A 21,812-nucleotide genomic window follows, 5' to 3' on the forward strand; every position below is an offset into this window, starting at 1 on the left:
CCTGTGTCTTTACTCATGAATACTGCATTATCCCATCAGATACCACGTATGAAATACAAAATAAAATTACACTCCACACAAGTTAATTCCATTTCAGAGGCTATGGGCAATTAGTAACCATTCAAGGACACCCTAGGGAGCCTATACAACCTCATCAAGAAATGAGTATGGATCTTGCCAAAACCACAGACCACAGCTCAGAGGTAGGGGTCTTTAGCAAAGTCAGACTCCTTATAGTTTGAAAAGTTACAGCAAACACCGCCTCATGCTGTTCTCAGTTGTACCCCATTAGCCTGGCAATTAAGAGTAGTTTCTTTGGAATTACACACACCTGGATTTGAATTGCAGTTTTACCTGGGTAAGTTTTTTTCTTCTCCGTGTTTTAGATCTTTTATCTGTAAAACGGAGATGGTAATAGTATAAACATCATAGCGTGCTTGTAGGATTATAGGGGATTTTGTAAAGTAAGTGTTTAGCACAGTGCCTGGCACAACTGATAACTACAGTGGAAGAAAAAAATATGACAAACACTACTCTAAGATGCATCCTTACTGAAGGCCTCTTCTTTTTTTTAAAAAATTTTTTATTATGTTATGTTAGTCACCATACAGTACATCATTAGTTTTTGATGTAGTGTTCCATGATTCATTATTTGTGTGTAACACCCAGTGCTCCGTGCAATACGTGCCCTCCTTAATACTCATCACCGGCCTATCCCAATCCCCCACCCCCTACCCTCTGGAGCCCTCAGTTTGTTTCCCAGAGTCCACAGTCTCTCGTGGGTCATTCCCCCTTCTGTTTACCCCCCCTTCATTCTTCCCTTCCTTCTCCTACCGATCTCCCTGCTATTCCTGAAGGCCTCTTCGAGCATCTCTGAATACCTGCTTACCTGGCTTCTCATTGTTTTCACTTGGTAGAGGATAGAGTGGCTAATACAATTAGAAAATAGAAATAAATTGAAAGCATAAAAAATTAGTAAAATGAAAGTAAACTGTCATTATTGGAAGGTGATATGATTGTGCCTGAAAAACAGAAGATAATCAACTCAAAAATTACTACTACTACTACTACCACCACCGAGAGAGAGGGGGAGAGAGAGAGAGGGAGAAATGGAAAGAAATTCAGTAAGGTAGCTGATTACAAAAATTAATATGCTGAAATCAAAAGCCTATGTATATACAAATATACAATCAGAAGATATATTGGAGAAGGAAATTCCCTTTCCAATAGCAACATAAAATAAAAAGGAATAAAACATGCAAAACGTTTTTGAGAAAAAAGCTAATCAAATGAAATTAAAACATTTTCAAATGTATAAATGCAGTCTTGAACAAATAGACATACCATATTCTTAGAGATAGGAACACTAAAAAAAATCTTTCTAAGTTAATTTATAAATTAATGTGATTTTTAAAAAAGATTTATTTATTGGGGTGCCTGGGTGTCTCAGTTGGTAAAGTATGGGACTCATGATTTCAGCTCAGGTCATGATCTCATGTGTCCTGGCATGGAGCCCCCAGTGGGCTCCTGGCTCAGCAGAAAGTCTGCTTGAGATTCTCTCTCTCTGCCTTCCCCTGCCAGCTCTTTCTTTCTCTCTCTCAATTTCTCTCTCTCTCAAAATGAGGGAGAAAGTGCATGTGCGAGTGGGGGGAGGGGCAAAGGGAGAGAGAGAATCCCAAGCAGACTCCCTCTGAGCCCCACAGGGGACTTGATTTCACCACCCGGAAATCATGACCTGAGCCAAAACCAAGAGTCCCATCCTTAACCAACTGAGCCACCCAGGTGCTCCTATATTAATGTGATCTCAATAAAAATACCAATAGGTTTAACTGAGGACAATTAGGCTGATTTCTAAATTTATGGTGGGAAGTAAGTAAATATAGTAAAACTCTCAAAAGGAAGAACTATGATAGCACTGAGATGAGTGATATCAAAAAATAAAAAAACCTATATAGCCTTAATTATTAAAACACTATGGTACTTGTGCATGAATAGACTGACAGATAAATGGAACTAATGAAAATATTCAGAAATAGAATAAATACATAGTAGTATATGATAGAGGTGTCATTTCAAATCAGTACAATAAACATGTATCTTTTATATTTTAATTTTTTAAAAGTTTGTTTATTTAAGCAATCTCTACTCCCAATGTGGGGCTCAAATTCACAAACCCGAGACCAAGAGTTGCCTGCTCTTCCAATTGAGCCAGCCAGGAACCGCTAAACATGTATCTTTTAAATAAATGATTTTAGGACAATTGGATAGCTTTTTCAAGAAAGATGGGTGAATTCATATTTTGTACTATACACTCAGATAAACTTCCAATCAACATTACATCTTATTTTAAAAAATTATACAAAAAGTTTACATTATAAAAATTATACATTAAAGTACTAGAAGAATACATGGAATAATTATTTTAAAACCTTGGAGAGAGGAAAGCCTTCCTAGTTAACTATGAAACCATAAAATAAATGATTATTTTATTCTGCATAGAATATCTTCTGCCATATCTGCATATGACAGAACGTACCATAAAAAAGCCAAAAGACAAATTACAACCTGAAATATCTTGCAAATCTTTTTACAAAGGCTAATCTCCTCTTATATATAAAAAGTACTACTAAGCCAGTAGAAGTATTTGTAAAGGACAGAAACAGTCCATAGAGAAAGAAATACTAGTGACCATTAAAAACATGAAAAGACAGGGCGCCTAGGTGGCTCGGTCAGTTGAGTGTCTGCCTTCAGCTCAGGTTATGATCCCAGGATCCTGGGATGGAGCCCTGTGTCGTCAGCAGGGAGTCCACTTCTCCCTCTCCCTTGGCCTGTTTCCCATACTTGTGCTCTCTCTCTCTCTCTGAAGTAAATAAATATCTTAAAAAAAAAAACATGAAAAGACATTCAAACTTATTCTTAATAAGATAAATGCAAATTAAAATCACAACAGCAGATTGTGAAAATTCAGAAGTTCAACAGCACACTCTTTTGGCAAAGTGAGGAGAAAGTGACAATCTCAAATTTTGCTGATGGGAGTGCAAAATGGTGCAATCCCAGAGGAGAACAATTTTAGAAATATCGGTTATAAATTGCAAATACTTTTTGCAACAATTACAACTCTAGGAATTATTCTTACATCTAATTCTGTCTTGGCAACAGCTTTTCTGAGGACTCAGACTAACACATACCTTTTTTGTGGGAAATATGGAAAAATAAGAATATATATCCATGTTTGCATGTATTTATATAAAATGCATTAAAAGGATATAGAAGAAAAGAAGTTAAGGAAAGCAATAGAAATGGGGTGGTGGTAATGGGCTGGATGGAAAAAAAGGAGAGAGCAAGAGTTTTGAATCCATGTGAATTCATCTATGCAAAAAAATTTAAAAGGCTCTTGGAGAAATTTTGTAAATTTTCTATTGTGAAATATAGACTCATGGGTAATTGTAGCGATAGTATAGAGGTCCCATGTACTCTTACCCAATTTCTCCCAATGGCTACATTTTACATAATTATAGTAAAATATCAAAACTGGAATTTAACATTGACACAATATGTATATGATTCTAAGCCACTCTATCATGTATAGATTTGTGTAATCACTGCTACCATCAAGGTACAGAATTATCCCATCACCACAAGAGGAAGAAATAATTTGATAATACATGCTAGAGGGAAAGCAGTCAGCTTGGGGTGTTAAGAATTTAGGCCTGAACCTGGGGCTCAGACTCAGAATGACTTGCTTTGAAAACAGCATTTGTATTACATCTCTCCAATGTTAAGTTTGGCTGAGGCTGTAGTCAAACAGATCAATATGGCCTTGTTCTCATTCTCATTCTGAGACTGGCTGAGACATGCTAGGATTTGAGACAAAAAGCTTTATCTCAACTTTATTATGGATACTTTAATACTTCTTCCAGTATCAAGGTGTTATTATGGAAATTAATCACCATTAAATAACCCCAGGTATTAAATACAAGAAAGCTAATTTCTTAGTTGATCCCCAGTTCTGAACATTAAATTAGCCTTAGTTTACTAGGTTTCAGCTCAAATTTCAATACCTATATAAGAGCCAGTTACAATGAATTAAGTTAAAATTCTCCAAGAGACTAGGATAAGTCAACAATACGTAAAGGTTTTGCTGATGGGAATGTAAACTGCAGCAACTGCTCTGCAGAGAAATCTGGCTATAGATATCAAAGGCTTAAAAATGTGCCATTTTTTTGACTCAATAATTCCACTTCTAGAAATTTGTCCTGGGGAAACAGTTAAGCATATGTAAAAAACTTTATTACCTAGTATGGTCATCAAAAGAAATCATTAAAGGATACACTACAATATATTCACTTGATGTAAAAGAAGGCAGTAAGGAGGAAAAGAACAAAAAAGACTTGAGATGTATAGAAAACAAAAACCAAAATGGCCGACATAAATCTGACCATATCAATAATAACCTTAAATGCTAAGGAGGCTGACTCTGTGGCCTGTTTGATTTACTTGTCACTACGAAACCTCAAACCTTGCATCAAAATAAACTTACTGTCTTGAGAATGAGTTAGCTTTTCTGTTTTACTTTGACCTTTATTAACTTCATCCAAAAACCCTTCTTCTTAAATGGTCTTCTCAAATGGTCTTCAGACTTCCTGCGATCAGAATTCTAATAGGTCCCTGATTCAACATGAATAAATCCTGTCCTCTCACTGGCTTGTCTCACTCTAATACCTTTCCCACTGTATCTCAAGGGGTATGCATCTCCCATGCCCAAGCAGTGAGCCATCTAAAAATAAGATCTATTTTCCAAGCATATACGGGGTTACAAAAGAGGACCCTGGGGAATTTGGAGTCTTTTAAAGACTCCCTGCCAAAAATACCCTAAGGAAAACTGGAGTAAAGAACAAATCCTTTAGAACATATCCCAGATGAATACCTTTTTGGTAAGCAAGAGGTATTGAGTCAAACTGTAACTTTTTAGTGGGGAAGCCATAACTTATTTAATTCCAAAAGGAAAATATATGGAAGAAACAAAAATGCATATCACTAAGTGAAAGAAACCAATCTGAAAAGGTTACATACTATATGATTCTAACTATATGACATTCCAGAAAAGGATAAAACTATGGAGAGAGTAGAAAGATCAGTGGTTGTCAGGGGGTGGGAGGAGGGAGGAATCAATAGGCAGAGCACAGAGGATTTTTAGGGCAGTGAAAATATTCTGTGTGACACCATAATGATATATACACATCATTACACATTTGCCCAAACCCATATAATCTACAACACCAAGACCCTTATGTTAACTCTGGACTCTGACTGATGACGAACTGATGTAGGGTCATCAGTTGTAACAAATGTATCACTATGATGCGGGATGTTGATAATGGAGGAGGCTGTCTGTGTGTGTTGGGGGGGCCAGGGGTATACAGGAAATCTCTGTAACTTCCACTCATTTTCTGTGAACCAAAATGGCTCTAAAAAATAAAGTCTATTAAAATTAAAAATTTTAAAAGCAGTAGGCCACCAGAATCCTGGACTCAGCATATTCTGAATCTGTTAAGAGGCCAGAGTTAGGTCAGAAAAAAGCAATAGGAGATGGAGGGAAGTGGGTGGGTGATGGGTATTAAAGAGGCCACTTGTTGTAATGAGCACTGGGTGTGGTATGTAAGTTATGAATCACTGAATTCTACTCCATAAACCGATATTGCACTGTATGTTAACTAACAAAAATTAAATTAAAAAAAAAAAAGAAAAAAGAAAAAGGGTAAGGTATGGAGTATAAAGACAGAGGCTGAAGAGCAGGCCAAGAACTCTTTCCTTTGGAATTCAGCAGTTTGGTAGCATGTAGCTTCAATGGTTCCATTATTCTACTGTGTGTATCAAGCCCGGTCAACAATCTCATCAGATTAACGTTCCAAGAGCCTTCCTCAAGAAAATGCTTTAGGATGGAAGGGATGACCAGAATGCCATTTGCAGTTGAAATAAGCACCTTTTACACTTTTCCTTGGTCAGTAAGGACTGGCTCCCTGTAGATGCTTTTAAGTACTAAAACAAAATACACATTTTAGTGCTAGAGAAGGACATCATACATAGTCCAAAGCAATAATATATGGCATTACTATGCATTCTCTTGATAAAATTGTAAGCTTAGAAAATCCATCCTTCACATAGCTGCTGTGAGAAATCTCTTAGATTTTTTGAAAGATTTATTTATGTATTTATTTGAGAGACAAAGAAATAGAAAGAGAGAGTGAACACAAGTAGGGACAGGGGCAGAGGGAGAGAATCTTCAGGCGGACTCTCTGCTGATCGCAGACCCGTGAGATCATGACCTGAGCCGAAACCAAGAGTCTGATGCTTAACCAATTGAGCCACCCAGGTGCCCCTTAGATTTAAAGTACAGATGCTGAGAAAGATGTTTTCTCTTTCCTCTGGGGCTGCTAAACTGGAATAACATAATCCTGAAACTGCCTGCAGCTAAGTTCCTACTGTCCCAGTTTGGCTCATTAGGTGTGATGTTAAAGAGAAAAAATATTTGTGATACTTGTTAAAGAATAATAGGGCAGACTTTACTCAGGGTGACTATTGCAATAGATATAGGGACCACTATAATGGGTTTTGCAGTAGAGGAGAGATATTGGGCTCGACCCCAAATATAACAAGGAAAAGTGGGAGTTTATAGCCGAGGAGTGGGGGGGGGGGGTGTCAGTAGATGGAAAATTAAAAGGAAACATCAAGGCTAAGGGAGAAGCCTAGAAAAACAACCTAACAGGATTCTTGCTGAAGGCAGGCCAGGGAGATCAGACCCAACCCGGGGGATGGTAGAAGATGAGGAACCCTATCAGATATTGAGGGTGATCAAATATCAAGGATGGGGGATTCTGGTTAAATTGATTCAGTAGGATTCTTGCTAAAATTGGACAATGCAGGGATAACACAGAAGCTCAAAAGTCAGGGCTTGGTTGAGAAGAGAGTTCAGAGGAGTCTTACTAAACTTTGGTTAAAGAGAGACTCTGCCAGTGAAAGGGGTCATAGAGAGGAAATCAGATCCAAGACTGGAAAGAAATGATAATTTGTGAGTATGTGAACTCAGCTCCACCCCTGAATTTCCCAACTTCCTGTTAAATGAACCAATTAATTCACTTTCATCCTTCAAATTTATTTGAATGAGGTGTCTGTCATTTGCAAATGGAAGAGCTCATTAATCTGAAGAGAGAATTGATTTGATGAATAAGTTTGAGGTGATGGGTAGAAGATTAAAAGCAGTGATTAAATGGCAAAATAAGAAAGTATACATTTCTAAGCTACCACATCATCATACACAATATACAAACTTCCTATATACCATTCTTACTGTGTCCTCAGGGCTGTAGGCTTAAAGGGAGTATTATATAAATCACATAGCAACGTTTGTGAAATTGGGATTCCAGATCTGAACAGTTTTGCTAGATTGGGCAATATAATAGCTGACACTTATTAGATATATACTTTATTCTAGGCATGCTAAATGTTTTATATGCATTATTTTAATAAATCCTACTTCATGGACTTAGAGATATTAAGATATTAAGACCTATTCCAAGGACAGATATCTACTAAATACAGTTTTAGGACCTGAACATAGATCTCTCTATTCCTGAATGCATGCACTTCAAAAAAAGTTTTATTGAGATATAATTCACATATCATACCATATATATCAGATTTGTCCACTGAAAGTATGCATTGCAATGCTTTTGGTATATTCACAGATATGTATAACCATTACCATAGTTTTTGAACATTTTAATCACCTAAAAAAGAAACACCATAACTTTTAGCTATCACCCCTATGTCCTCCCCAACCCCCAACCCTAAGCAACCACTAATCTACTTTCTGTCTTTATAGATTTCCCTGTTCTGGACTTTCATATAAATGGAACCATAGAGTATGTTATCTTTTGTGATTGGCTTCTTTCACCTACTATTATGTTTTTGAAGTTCATCATAGCATGTATCAGTACTTCATTTTTTAAAGATTTTATTTATTTATTTGAGAGAGAGAACACAAGGGGGGAGAGGCAGAGGGACAAGCAGACTCCTCACTGAGTGCAGAGCCTGTCATGGGGCTCAATCTCACGATCCTGAAATCATGACCTGAGTTGAAGTCAGACGCTTAACTGACTGAGTCACCCAGGTGCCCCTCAGTACTTCATTTTTTATGGCTGAATACTATTCCTTTGGAGATACTACATTTTACTTATCCACGCATCCACTGATGAATACTCATTTTTCCACCTTTTGGCTATTATAAACAATGATGCTATAAATATTCATATACAAGTTTCTGTGTGGACATGTTTCATTTCTCTTGAAAATATACCTAAGAGTAGAATTACTGGGTCATATGGGAACTCTATGTTTAATAATTTGAGGAACTGCCAGACTGTGTTCCAAAGTGGCTGCACCATTTTACATTATCATCAGCAGTGTAGGAGGGTTTCATTTCTCTGATCCTTGCAACACTTGTTGTTACCTGACTTTTTGATTTGAGCCATTCTAATGGGTATGAAGTGATATCTCATGGTGATTTTGATTTGCATTTCTTTCATGACTAATGATATTGAACATCATTTCTGGCTAAATGTGTATCTTTGAAGAGACGTCTTTCAGATCCGTTGCCTATTTAGAATACGATTGTCTTTTTGTTATTAAGTTGTAAGAGTTCTTTATATATTCTAGTTGCAAATTCCTTATTAAATATATGATTTATAAATATTTTCATCCCGTTCTATGGGCTGTATTTTCACAATCTTGATAGTGTCCTTTGATGCACAAACGTTTTTAATATTGGTGAAGTCCAGTTATCGTTTTTTCTTTTGTTGCCTGTGCCTTTGGTGTCATATCCAAGAAATCACTGCTAAGTCTGATGTCATGAAGATTTTCCCCTTGTTTTCTTCTAAGAGTTTTATAGTTTTAGATCTTATGTTTAGGTTTTTGATCCATTTTGAGTTAATTTTTGTATATGGTATACCTTCATTGTTTTACATGTGGATATCCAGTTGTCCCAGCACCATCTGTTTAAGATACTATCCTTATCCCATTGAAAAGCTTTGGCACTCTTGTTGAAAAACAGTTAGCCATAGATGTATGGGTATATTCCTGGACTCCCAATTTTGTTTCATTGATACATATGTCTGTCCTTGTTGACAGTGTAACACACTGACTGTTGCTTTATAGTAAAATTTGAAATTAGGAAGTGTGAGTCCTCCTACTTTATTCTTCTTTTTCAGGATTATTTTAGCTATCCAAGATCCCTTGTAATTCCATATGAATTTTAGAATCAGCTTGTCAATTTCTTTTTTTTTTTTAAAGATTTTATTTATTTATTTGACAGAGAGAGACAGCCAGCGAGAGAGGGAACACAAGCAGGGAGAGTGGGAGAGGAAGAAGCATGCTCCTAGCAGAGGAGCCTGTTGTGGCGGTCGATCCCAGAATGCCGGGATCACGCCCTGAGCCGAAGGCAGACGCTTAAGGACTGTACCACCCAGGCGCCCCCAGCTTGTCAATTTCTAAAAAAGAAATCAGCTGGGATTCTGGTACGTATTGTGTTGAATCTATAGATCAACCTAGAGAATACTGCCATCTTAATAATGTCTTCTGATTCATGAACATGGGATTTAAAAAATCTTTACTTAAATCTTTAATTACTTTTCAATAATTTTTCATGGTTTCAGAGTGTAAGTTTTATACTTTTTGTTAAATTTATTCCTAAATACTTTATTCTTTTTGATACTATTAAGTTTTGAGAGAGCTTTAGAAGCCAATATTCACAGGTGGCGTAAGTAATGATATAACTAGCATTAAAAAATGGTATTAGGAAATTAGAGAGGCAAGAAGACGTATATTATTTCAAGACACACAGGTCTGAGAAGTTATGGCCTTGTGAGTAATAATACTATCATTACATTTTTCTCATGTGTGAATTGTAAAATTAGCCAGCAATGGTGCATATGAAGTAAAGACAGAAAGAGATGGTACATAGACAGTACCAAGAATCTTTATGTGTACTGATATAACAGCAAACAAATATGTAAGTACCACTTTTATACCCATTATCTCAAACTTCATTCATAAAACATTATACCTCACATGGGATCATGAATTTTATAACACATCTTTTAATAATATTACTTACATAATCAGGGTCCGTGAAAAAAATATTTCTGTGGGATGATGCATATCCTCAAGGCGTTTCTGGAGGCAGTACAGTAAAACAAACGGTTAGGAGAATGGGCTTTGGAGTCAGAATACCTAGATTCCATGTATTAGCTATGTGATTTTAGGCAGGTGGTTTAACCTCTCTGTGCCTCATTGCATCTGTATAATCTAAGCAATGAAATACAGTACTTCATGGTGTTGTTGTGAAGTTTAAATTACTTAATATATATACAATGCTTAGTACCTAGCATTTTGTTTAAAAGGTGGATAGCTTTATATTCCCTATTGTTAAGTTTCATGATGGTAAGGGCAAAATAAGTTTGTCTTTGTATCCCCCACAGGATGAAGTGAATTGTATTTTTGAATTTATCTGTAAACATGAAGTATATTAAAAATGTAAATAAAATATTAAACATTTAAAAATAATTTAAATAAAAATCCTCAGCATATCATTTGTATTTCTTCCGTTACTGCTTTGTAATTAGCTGTTAGGGACTTCATGACTTCTGGCATTCTTTTTGTCACCCTCATTTTCTTCAAAGCACCTAGTTATGGTGTAATGCACGTTATAGCCCTCAGAGCCGCTAACGGGGTAGTTTGAGGGATGAGGCTGCAGCAGCAAAGACTGGGTCATATCAAGGTACAGATTTGCTGCTGGAGATGGAGGACCAATAACCTCGGAAAACAGCGCACAGGACAGTTGGCCAGCCGAGCACTTCGCGAAGGCTCATTTGGACACTCCGCAGTGGGGTACTGCGAAGGTGAGTGCCCTAACGCGCGGGTCGTCCGCCCGGAGGCCTTGACAGGGCAGCTGGGTTTGGCGAGAGAGGGAAGGGCTCGGGCCGAGGCCTCGTGGATGAGTCATTCTCACCTCCCCAGGCAGCTGCGAGCGGCCGGACGCTTCGCCTCGGCGGGCGGGAGCCGAGAGCCGCCGCGGAGCCCCCTCTCGGGACGCCTCCTCCCGGCCGGCACTGACCTTGCCTCTGGCGGCCCGACTGCCGAGAAGACCCGGCGCCGCAGAGCCGGGCGCTGGTCGGGGGCGCCCACTGCCTCCCGGACCCACAGGTTGTCGGAGCCGGTCGCCACCCTCCTACGGTCCCTCAGCGCCTCAGTCCCAAGCCAGGTCGCCGGCTGAGCCCACAGGGCCGCGCCGCGAGGCGCAGGAGGGCGGGGCGGGGCGCGCGCCCACCGGCCCGCGGAGGTCGTCTCGCGCGGGCGCACGCGCCGCAGCCGCGCGGGGAGGGTGGGTGTGCTTGGGGCGCGCGCGCCGCCGCGGCTGCCGCCTCAGCGTGCTGCTCCGCCCGCGCCGCCTGCTCCCGGCGCTCGGCCCCAGCACGCCGGCTCCCGAGCGGCCATGGGCGGCACGGGGTTCGCGGTGTAGAGTCCGCCAGTCCCGGACCCGCGTCCCGCACCCTGACGGTCCCGGTAAGCGGGGGCGGGGGCGGCGGGGACCCGGCAGGCACCCTAAGGGACGAGTCTGCGGGCCGCGGACAACCCTCTGGGGACCCTGAGGTGTTGTGTGGGAGCCGCCCCTAAGGGAGTCCTTGAGTAAGTGGATAAACCCCCGAGTGTCCCTGCTTCTGCCCCTTGGGAGAGTCCCGGAGGCGGTGCGGGGAGCCGCCCCCAAGGAGGACCCCTGTGTGAATGGAGACTCCCAGGGCTCTCTCTGCATTTGCTGCCGTGGGGAGGCGCAGTGTGGAGGCACTGTCCCCGCAGAGAGACCGTCAGTATAACTACCGGAGGGCAAGGGTGGTCTCTGGTGGTGTCTCAGTGGAAGACCATTTGAGACCATAGCGGAGCCTCAGGAGCCTGCGCGGTGGAGATGGACCCCACAGAGGACCCCTGTATAAAGGAATACTTTAGACTGTGCCCTAGAGCTGCCTGGAAGGAACCTGTGACTGGAAGGAGAGGAGCCTGCCACGGGATCTAGGCCAGGGTAACTCCCCATATGCTCAAAGGACTTTGGCCTTGACCTTTCTGGGGCTCAGTGTGCCCTAAATTGCGTCCCTCCAAGGTGGTCGAGAGGCTGGGGCCCTGTGGGGCTGCTGCCTTTGTCCGTTCCAACCCCCCACCCCATTAGAAATTTCATTCTCCGTGGTAGCCCGGGTTGGCTCCAGGCTGAATTTTTGTGGAGGCAGGAATTTCTATTAGAGCAAAGAGAGTAAGGGAAGGGAGGGCCAGTGAGGCCTCCGAAGCAAAGACAAGAGACTTGGGGCCTTGGGCTTGACCATCTGCAAGCAAGCAGTTAAGATCAGGTGGAATAATTGATGCTGGCAGGTCCTGGAGAGAAAGTCCTTTGAAGGAAGGAAGAAAAATGCATGGGATTATTGAGCTCCAGTGTGCTAGGCACTATACTAACTGTATTTAAACATACAGCTCTTACAACAATCTTGTGAAATTATCCCTTCAGTGATAATTAAACTGAATTAATAATAATTAAACTGAAACTCAGAGATTTTAAGAATTCTGAAAAAGGTCACAAAGCTTGGAATCAGGAAATCTGTTTTTCAGATTTTATTTGGGAAGAGAGAAGCAAGAATGTATGTTTGCTTAAGTTTAAGAGGTAAACTATATAAAACTCTTAGGAAAAAAACAGAGAAATATCTTCACAACCTTGGATTTGGCAATGGTTTCTTAAGTATAACATCAAAAGCACGGACAACAAGAGAAAAAATAGAAAAATTGGACCTCCTCAAAAATTTAAACTTGTACATCAAAAGATTCACTGAAAAGAGTGAAAGGACACCCATGGAATAGGAGAAAATATTTGCAAATCATATATTTGGTAAGTGATTAATATCTACTATATATAAAGAACTCCTACAAGTCAACACAACAAAAACTACACTCAGTTCAAAAATGGAAAGGATGTGAATAGACGTTTCTTCAAAGAAGATACATAAATGGCTAACCAGCACTATTCTCAAAAAATGGAAAATAATGGGAGGATATGGAGAAATTGGAATGCTGGTACATTGCTGGTAGAAATGTAAAGTGGTGCAGCTGCTGTGGAAATGTTTCATGATTCCTCAAAAATCTAAAAAGAATTTTCATATGACCCAGCATTTCTACTATTTAGTGTATATCCAAAAGAAATGTGATATGGTATGGAAACTGGCCAAATTACAAATTTGGTAGCTCTCTCCTGTGATCAAAGAAATTACACAGTTCTGTAGTATTGGTTACCTATCGTCATCCTGCTAACTCACCAATCAGGTTCCATCTCTGAGGAAGCACAGTGGATATGATGATTTCATGATTACATTGTTTCTAGAAACAAGTTCTGAAGAATTGGTTTTCTCAGACCCTTCTGGCCCACGTTGAACTACAGAGAGGATACTAACCCTGTGATCTCAAATAAACTCTTTGCTTCCTCCAACCATCTTTGCAGCATTTCTTTAAGAAAGATTTATTCAAAACTTGTTCTGTGTAAAAGAGTGGAAACTATTCTGATTGTTCCTCCTTTCTGAACTCAAAGAAGATCTGGAGCTCCTATTTCTACCTGTGAAACTTACTGATTTTGGTTGTTTTCTCCACTTCCCTTTTCAGAGGTTTCTTTTACTTTATTACTTCCTGGGGGACATCCCTCCCCCTTTTCCACAAGATCACTGTTAGTTACATCTTTGAGCCTTTCACAGATATCTGCTATTCCCATATCAAAAATCAAATAAAGGCACAAAAGGGTAACTTACGTTTAATATGTATGATGAGATGGTTCCAGCCTATTAGGAAGGCTGCAGACTCTCCACAGCTGTGTGTCTTTATAGAATGAGCTGAGGGAGAGGAGTTACCTACATGCCTTCTTCCCTGTTTCTTCCTAAGCTCATACTATGGAACAGCCCCCTCTTCATCCTAACTCCACTTGCCCTTGTAAATAATCTCACTGAACTTTAAGCAGGGGCTCTGCAGAGAATGGGTGTGCCTTGCACACACACAGACTCCATACTACCTACATATACCTGTCAGACACTTTTACTTTCATGGCTACAGCAGTGTATTAGTTTTCTATTAGTCTGCAACAAGTTACCACAAACATGGTGGCTTAAAATAATACATAATTTACGATCTCACAGTCTCTGTGAGTCAGGATTCCAGCTCAATCCTCTGTGGTCTGACAAGGTTGCAAAGTATTGGCTGGGCTGTGTTCTCATCTGGAGGTTTGAATGGGGAAGAATCTTCCAAGCTCACTCAGGTTGTTGGCAGAATTCATTTCTTTGTGGTCAAATGACCAAGGACACTGGATTCTTGTTGACTCTTAGCTGGAGGCCACACTCAGCATCTAAAGGCCACTTACAGTTCCTAGAGGGTACATGGACTTTTCCAACATGGCCACTTTTTCAAGCCAGAAAGGAGAGTCTTATGCTAGAAGATGGTCTTATATAATGTAATATAAGAGTAGCATCCTATTACTTTTGTCATCCTTCTGTTAATTACAATTAAATCACAGTTCTGTCCATACTCAAGAGGATGGGATGACACAAAGCATGAACATCAGGGGTTGGGAACATGGGGGAAGCCACCTTAGAGACTTTCTCCGCAAAGAGTACCAAGGAAAGGTTTAAGTTGTCATCTGCTCTCATTTCTTCCATTTTGTTCGACTAAATGGGCCTATTTTACTTTCTTGTCCCATTGGGATTTACCACTACTTTCCCCTGGCCCCTGAAGTTTTTTTCCAAGCCCTTCTCAAGTTACCACAGATTCTTCAACATTCATGTTGTCTCTATGATAATATCTTCTGTCTCTCTTTTCTAGTTTGATAAGGACACAGAAAACCCCAATTCTACTTATCAGCTAAAGAAGAAATCATTAAGCATAACTTGTGGGGTATTTCAGAATTGATTTTCTTTTTAACCTGGGTATCTCTCCTAGGTCTTCTTCCAGGACATGGAAAGCACTTTTTTTCCCCCTCACCATTCATTTGTTTTTAATCATTGCTAGTTATGGTTGGGAGAGACAACCTACTATGGGCTCTTAGCATTCCTGAATATTTTTACTGGGTATGCCAAGAATGTAGGACACTGACTATTTTCCAGGCCGTTTCTCAGAATTGTATTTACAACAAGCAACCTTGAAAGATAAGGCAACATCTCTCCCTGGACAAAGATCAGGCTTGCTTTTTCTTCCTATAAAAGAAGTGAAACCCCAAACCTTAGCATTCCTCTCCTGTAACATAGCCCACTGTATGAGTAGGCACCTGTCATAGATCCTGTGCTACACCCAAGGCATTTGATAGATATGGGGAACTGATACAAAAAAGACATGCTAAAGTTCTTTCTGTGGCTGTTCTGTGAGTAATAAAATCCTTGATATCTCACCCAGGAGTCTTGTGTCTTCTGCCAGCATTCACGAAGCAGTAATAGGATATCTTGTTAACTTAAAAACAGAGTAAAATCTAGGGATACCTGGGTGGCCCAGTCGGTTGGGCATCTGCCTCTTGATTTCGAGTAGGGTCATGATTTCAGAGTCATGGGATCGAGCCCTGCATCAGGGTCCATGCCCAGCACAGAGTCGGCTTGAGATTCTCTCCCTCTGGCCCTCCCCCAACTGGTGCTCTCTCCCCCACCTAAAATAAATAAGTAAATCATTTTAAAAAATAGAGTAAAATCCCAGCCCCTGCACAGGTCTTGACTATCACTACCACTTGTTTTTCTAGAGGTTAAAACTGATTTTGTTAATTTCTCAAGCACCTTGTGCATATTTTGGAGTTTGTAGCCCTGAACCAAGCCCATCTCTTGGTCCCCAGGCCAGGCTGGATGTAGACATTGGGGAAGGCGACACAAGCTTGGATGGCTAACATCTGAATTGTGAATGTCCACCAAAGAATTGCAGTCTGTTGGGTGAAGATTTGGGCTTGGTGAACTCCTGACAGAGCCTAAGTAGTGTCTGACAATCTCTAGGGTGGCAGGGGTGCAGAGGAGTCCTATGCTAGAGGTTCTGGTGCTTGGTGTTGAGAAGTGAGGGGTAAGTGGATTAGGGAGGTACGATGGCTGACTTCAGCTTTATATCTGCTGATGAGTTCATTGTGAATATACCCTTTCGCTAGATTGATATCTTAAAGTAGGGGGAGAGGAGGTGTGCTAATTCACCCTTATTCTCCTCCGGTGTCAGTAGGTCCACTATCTATTTAGTAGAGGCAACAAGGCCAGGCTCTGAGGTAGAGCCCCCAGGTATGATTGTTTCAAGAGTCTGGAAATCCCCACATCCCTTTAGGCCCAGGTCCTAGGCACATTTGCTCCCGCCTGAATGGGGGTTACAGGGCAACAGATGCTCCCAGCTGGACATGAAGGAGCCAGGGAGGGATATAGCGGGAATTTGAGCTAGAGGCTGGGCTAGTCCCAGAACAGGGCTTGGAGTGGGGTGGGCCCCTGTAGGCTTTTCTGTCTAAGAAGGGTCAAATGGTCTGGGCACCTTAGTGCTCCTGGGTTCCCAGCTGAACAGAGAGCCCTCCAGGGACATCCTGCCCTGATGACTATGCAGATGTTACTGAAGGAGCTACTGAGTTCCTGGAGTGAAGACGACCCATACTATCATAAGTATGTGATATTCGTGGGCCTAGTGGAGGTACAGACATTATTCAGTGTATAGTTATCTAGGGTTAGGTAACTGCTTAGAATAGCATTGATGTAGTTGGTTATAGATTGGAGGTAGACAGTGGTAAGCATAACACCAGGTAAAGATTTTGGGAGTAATACCCACCAGCATTATCTTGAAAGGTCTGCTTTATTCTTCCCTTAGGGACTGTGTCTGCTGAGAAGCTGGGGTTCAGGACCTTGCAGTAAAGTGGGGACACTCCTGGGGATGGGGATGGGTGTGTAGGTGAGGGATGGGGCTGCTGAAGAGGACAGTGGACTCACTTGCTGACCTTGTCATTTCTTTGAAAGCCCACAGCCAAGTTGCTGAGACCAGGGGTATGCATGTGAATCCAAGACTGCCCTTATTAAAGGACAAGCAATGAGACAGAAATTAGAAAGCGGAGTTTAGAGGAGAGAGAGACAGGCCTGGTTTAAAGTGTTCCAGGAGGCTTTATGGAGGAGAGCAACTTTGAGGAATGAATTTGGACTGCATTTGTGTTTGTAGGCCTGCAAGATGGTCTGTATCTGTTTGCAAGCGTGGAGACTGTCTTTGTGCCTGCATGTGTGCCTGTGCCAGCATCTGCTCCTGCATGTCTGACTCAGGATGTGTAGGTGTGTTTCCTGACATGTCTCTGGGTACTCTGAATTAGTTTTGGAGTGGCAACATTTATGTGTGTCTTTGTGTTTATGTATCTGTGTGGCTGGATATCTGTGTCCATGTGTCTCTGACTATGTGTGGGATTCTGCTCTGGCCTCTCACTTTACCCTGCCCCTCTCCCCTGACACTCCCCAGCTGCCAGCGTCATTTACCGCAAGGGATGGCTTCCGTTCCCTTCCCGCCGTCTGGATTCCCATGGGTCCAGCTGCCTGCCCGGGGTCCTGCCCCTGTGGCCTGTGTAGCAGGCTCGACCTTGGGAGCGATACACTCTGGAAAGCCCCCAATATGCTCCTTGCCTGGCCATGGACCCAGAGAAGTTACAGTGGAGAAGAGGGGCAAGGCAGGAAAGGGGGGCAGTTGGCAGAGCCCACCCCTCCTTCTGGAAAAAGGGATCTCCCTCTGGCCCCTTCCCAGGCCCCCTTTCCCTCCCCATGCTCTCATCCAGACCAAGTATTCAGGGTCCTGGCCTCACTGTCTCTGGGGATAGGAATGAACAGTCCTCTGCAGGCCCAGTCAGAGCCATAGGGATCTGGTCCTCTGTGTCCCCCAGCACCTTACACTCCTGCATTGTATTCATTCCTCATCTCCCCACCTGAAGTCCAGGGTGTCTTCCCTTCTTTCCTCTTCCTACATTGGACGCAGCAACTGTTCTTGTTCTTCATTCTATGACAGCCCCGCCTCTGCCATGGGCCCCTGATGCAGGTAGAAGGTTAGGCTTTGGGTGGCTGGGAAAGAGCAGAAGCCCAGGCCCCTCTCACGTGGTGCAGAGAGTAGCATCTGTGGGGTTTATTCCTGTTCTCATTCTGTGTTCACTGCTCTCCCTGGATGAGCTGTGGTAAGCAGGTACAACAATGAAGCAGTCACGGTCTCTATTCTCTAGGACTCAGTGCTTGACAGGAGAGCGATTTTGTGGAGAAGCCACTTTCCTCCACTGCAGGTGGTCAGTTGCCTGAAATTCTCTCCGTAGAATTCTTAGGTGTCCTCTGCAGAGGTCAAGGGAAGGGCTCCAGAAGGTCAGAACCTTTCACCAGGACATGTGACTTCAGAGGGCCAGAGGTGAACTCCAGAGTTCCTGAGCAAGCACTGATATATTCTTAGCATCTTCCATCAATTCTGGAGTTGTAAATGCTTGAGTTTCTATCCTCCAGGGGCCTTTTACTCTGATTTTACCTCTCTTGAGCCTAGGGAAAGCTGGAGGGTGGGGGTTGTGCTAGGGTTATGGGATGAGATGAACAAGGCTTCATCCCTCAAGAACACGAGTCACAGGCTCTGAGCCTGTCTTCTCTCAGCTCTTGACTTTGCTGAAAACTGAGAATCCTGAAGGTGTTTGTTCCAGCTCATCTTTATGCCCTCAACCCTCTGTTGTAGGACTTTAGTCAGCACTATGAACTCACACTGCTCTGGGACAGGTAGGAGCCTGTAGGGACCATCGGAAGGACCTGTTCCACCTAAGTCAGGATGTGTGCATATTAACCTTGGCTTCCCACATGATGCTGCTGTGACCTTTCTGGGTCATTCCCTTCATGGTGCCTCCCCCTTTTATCTCCTTGCTCTGTGGCTGTCTGCCCAACTCCCCCCAGGCAGGGAGGATGTGCCTGTCACAAGACCTCCTATGATCTCTGGGGATGCTTTAGGAAAACACCTGGAGAGTGTTGGCTCAGCAGGCCTGGACTTGTGCCTCCTCACCCTGAGGGTCACAACAGTAGGTGGGCCCTCATCTAATAGGCAGAGTCACCATTCATGCTTCTTCCCATCCTGGCTTTTCTGCATCCTGCTAGCAATGGACACATTGTGGTGAGTGCTAGGGTCCTATTGTGGAAAAGTCCTGCCACCACCTCTTAGTTCGATGGGATGTTGGGTTCCTTAGGAATCAGTGAGGCAGAAGCACCCCACAGTCCTTCATGCCATATCACAGGGAGACTACGGCACTTCGTGCACTTCCTCTAGCTCTTGGCTCCTGTGTGGTAGGGCAGAAGGTGGGAATGCAGAGGTTTCACTTTCTGGGAAATGTGAGATATCCAAAACAGATATCCATCCCATCCACTCAGGGCAACCTTATTTTTCTGCCTTCCAGTTCTCTCCTCCCACCCCCTAACATCCCTAATCTCTGAACACTAGGATGCTATACCTGCCCACTTTGTCTCTAGCTTCATACACTAGGCTCCATCCACACATCTAGAACTTCTCTGAAATCTCTCCCACTGCCTCAATCATCTGAGAGCATCTTTATACACATGATCAGCAATGGAAACACATTTTTACGCCCCCTGGCCTTTCTGTTGGACACCTACTCCATAGGCTCTAATAGTAATTTGCCATGGTAACTTCCAGAATCCATCTCTACCTCCAGATTTTGGTTTTGGTTCTCCATACCCCTCCCTCCATCCCTAGCTCCTCCATCCCTAGCCATGGTCTCTTCCTTGCTCCTCCTTTATCCATTTGGGCCTTTGCCCACACTCTGTTGTATGTGAGGGACCAACCTTCCTTCCTTCCTTCCTTCCTTCCTTCCTTCCTTCCTTCCTTCCTTCCTTCCTTCCTTCCTTCCTTCCTTCCTTCCCTCCCTCCCTCTCTCCCTCCCTCCCTTCTTTCCCTCTCTTTCTCTCTTTCTAGATTTGAGAGAGAGACGGAGAGAGAGAGAGCGAGTGCACACAAGCAGGGGGGAGGGGCAGAGGGAGAGGGAGAAGCAGGCTCCCTGCTGAGCAGGGAGGCTGAAGCTGGGCTTGATCTCAGGACCCTGGGATCACGACCTGAACTGAAGGCAGATGCTTAACTGACTGAGCCACCCAGGCACCCCACATGTGAGGGAAACTTTCTTGTAAGCCATGCTGTCTTTCCTCAATGCTACTTGCTATTTACCACCAGTGAAGTGGTGCTTTTAGCAAAGGCCATCTTTTGGACATGGGCATTTGGTCCTACCTCATACTTCTACACCACCTCATTACTCCAGCAGTTCTTTCCTTGCTCTCCCTTATTATCAGTTTATCCCTCCTGACTGCATCATTTCAGTCAACATCCAACATGGTATGTCTCTTTTTCTTCCCCTTACATACTGTTTTCCATAATGGCTGCACCAATTTAAATTCCCACCAATAGTACACAGAAGTTTACTTTTCTCGGCATCCTCACCAACATTCATCTCTTGTCTTCTTGAGTATAGCCATTGTAACAGGTGTGAGGTGATATCTCATTGTGGTTTTGATTTGCATTTCCCTGATGATTAATGGTATTGAACATCTCATCGTTTACCTGTTTGACATTCAAATGTCTTGTTTGGAAAAATAGTCTAATTCATTCCTCTGCCCATTTTTATTTTATTTAAGTTTTTATTTAAATTTCAGTTAGTTAACATACAGTGTAATATTAGTTTCAGGTATAGAATATAGTGATTCAACACTTGCATACAACACCCAGTGCTCATCACAAGTGTACTCCTTAATCCCCATCACCTATTTAACCCATTCCCTCCCACCTCCCTTCTGGTAACCATCAGTTTATTCTTTATAGTTCAGAGTCTGTTTCTTAGGGGAACCCTCCTACGTTTTTGGTAGGAATGCAAACTGGTGCAGCCACTCTGGAAAACAGCCTGGATATTCCTCAAAAAGTTGAAAATAGAGCTACCCTACGACCCAGCAATTACACTACTGGGTATTTACCCCAAATATACAAATGTAGTAATCCAAAGGGACATGTGCACCCCAATATTTATAGCAGCAATGTCCACAGTAGCCAAGCAATGGAAAGAGCCCAGATGTCCATCGACAGATGAATGGATAAAGAAGATGTGGTATATATACACAATAAAATGTTATGCAGTCATCAGAAAAATGAAATCTTGCCATTTGCAATGATATGGATGGAACTAGAGGGTATTATGCTAACCAAAATAAGTCAATCAGAGAAAGACAATTATGATATGATCTCACTGATATGTGGAATTTGAGAAACAAGGCAGAAGATCATAGGGGAAGAGAGGAAAAAATGAAACAAGCCGAAACCAGAGAGGGAGACAAACCATAAGAGACTCTTAATCTCAGGAAACAAACTGAGGGTTGTTGGAGTGGAGGGGGGTGGAAGGGATGGGATGGCTGGGTGATGGACTTTGGGGAGGGTATGTGCGATGGTGAGTGCTGTGAATTGTGTAACACTGATGAATCACAAACCTGTACCCCTGAAGCAAATAATACATTACATGTTAATAAAAATAGTTATTAAAAAAAAGATTTTATGTATTTGAGAGAGAGAGCGTGTGCACGAGTTGTGGGGGAGGGGCAGAGGGAGACGGAGAGGGAAAAGCAGACTTCCTGCTGAGCAGGGAACCCAACTCTGGGCTCCATCCCAGGACCCTGGGATCATGACCTGAGCCGAAGGCAGACACTTAACCAACTGAG

The 21,812-nt window shown here is 42.4% G+C and overlaps 1 protein-coding gene and 1 long non-coding RNA gene across 2 annotated transcripts in view; one reads left to right on the plus strand and one right to left on the minus strand.

Annotated features, from left to right (window-relative positions):
* Positions 1-779: 779 nt before the first annotated feature.
* Positions 780-11,365, minus strand: LOC130544002 (uncharacterized). The gene is made up of 3 exons (XR_008959845.1): positions 11,066-11,365; positions 10,172-10,230; positions 780-2,877 (listed from the first exon to the last, which is right to left on the minus strand). It is a non-coding gene; the product is annotated as an uncharacterized LOC130544002 (long non-coding RNA).
* Positions 11,366-11,440: 75 nt separating this feature from the next.
* Positions 11,441-21,812, plus strand: part of PHF24 (PHD finger protein 24) — a 116,636-nt gene continuing 106,264 nt past the window's right edge. The window contains exon 1 of the mRNA XM_057313549.1: positions 11,441-11,619. The gene's annotated coding sequence lies outside the window, so the exon portion shown is untranslated. The remainder of the gene's footprint in view (positions 11,620-21,812) is intronic.

This window comes from Ursus arctos, unplaced genomic scaffold, assembly GCF_023065955.2.
Source record: "Ursus arctos isolate Adak ecotype North America unplaced genomic scaffold, UrsArc2.0 scaffold_18, whole genome shotgun sequence".
In the NCBI taxonomy this organism is placed as follows: Eukaryota; Metazoa; Chordata; class Mammalia; order Carnivora; family Ursidae; genus Ursus; species Ursus arctos.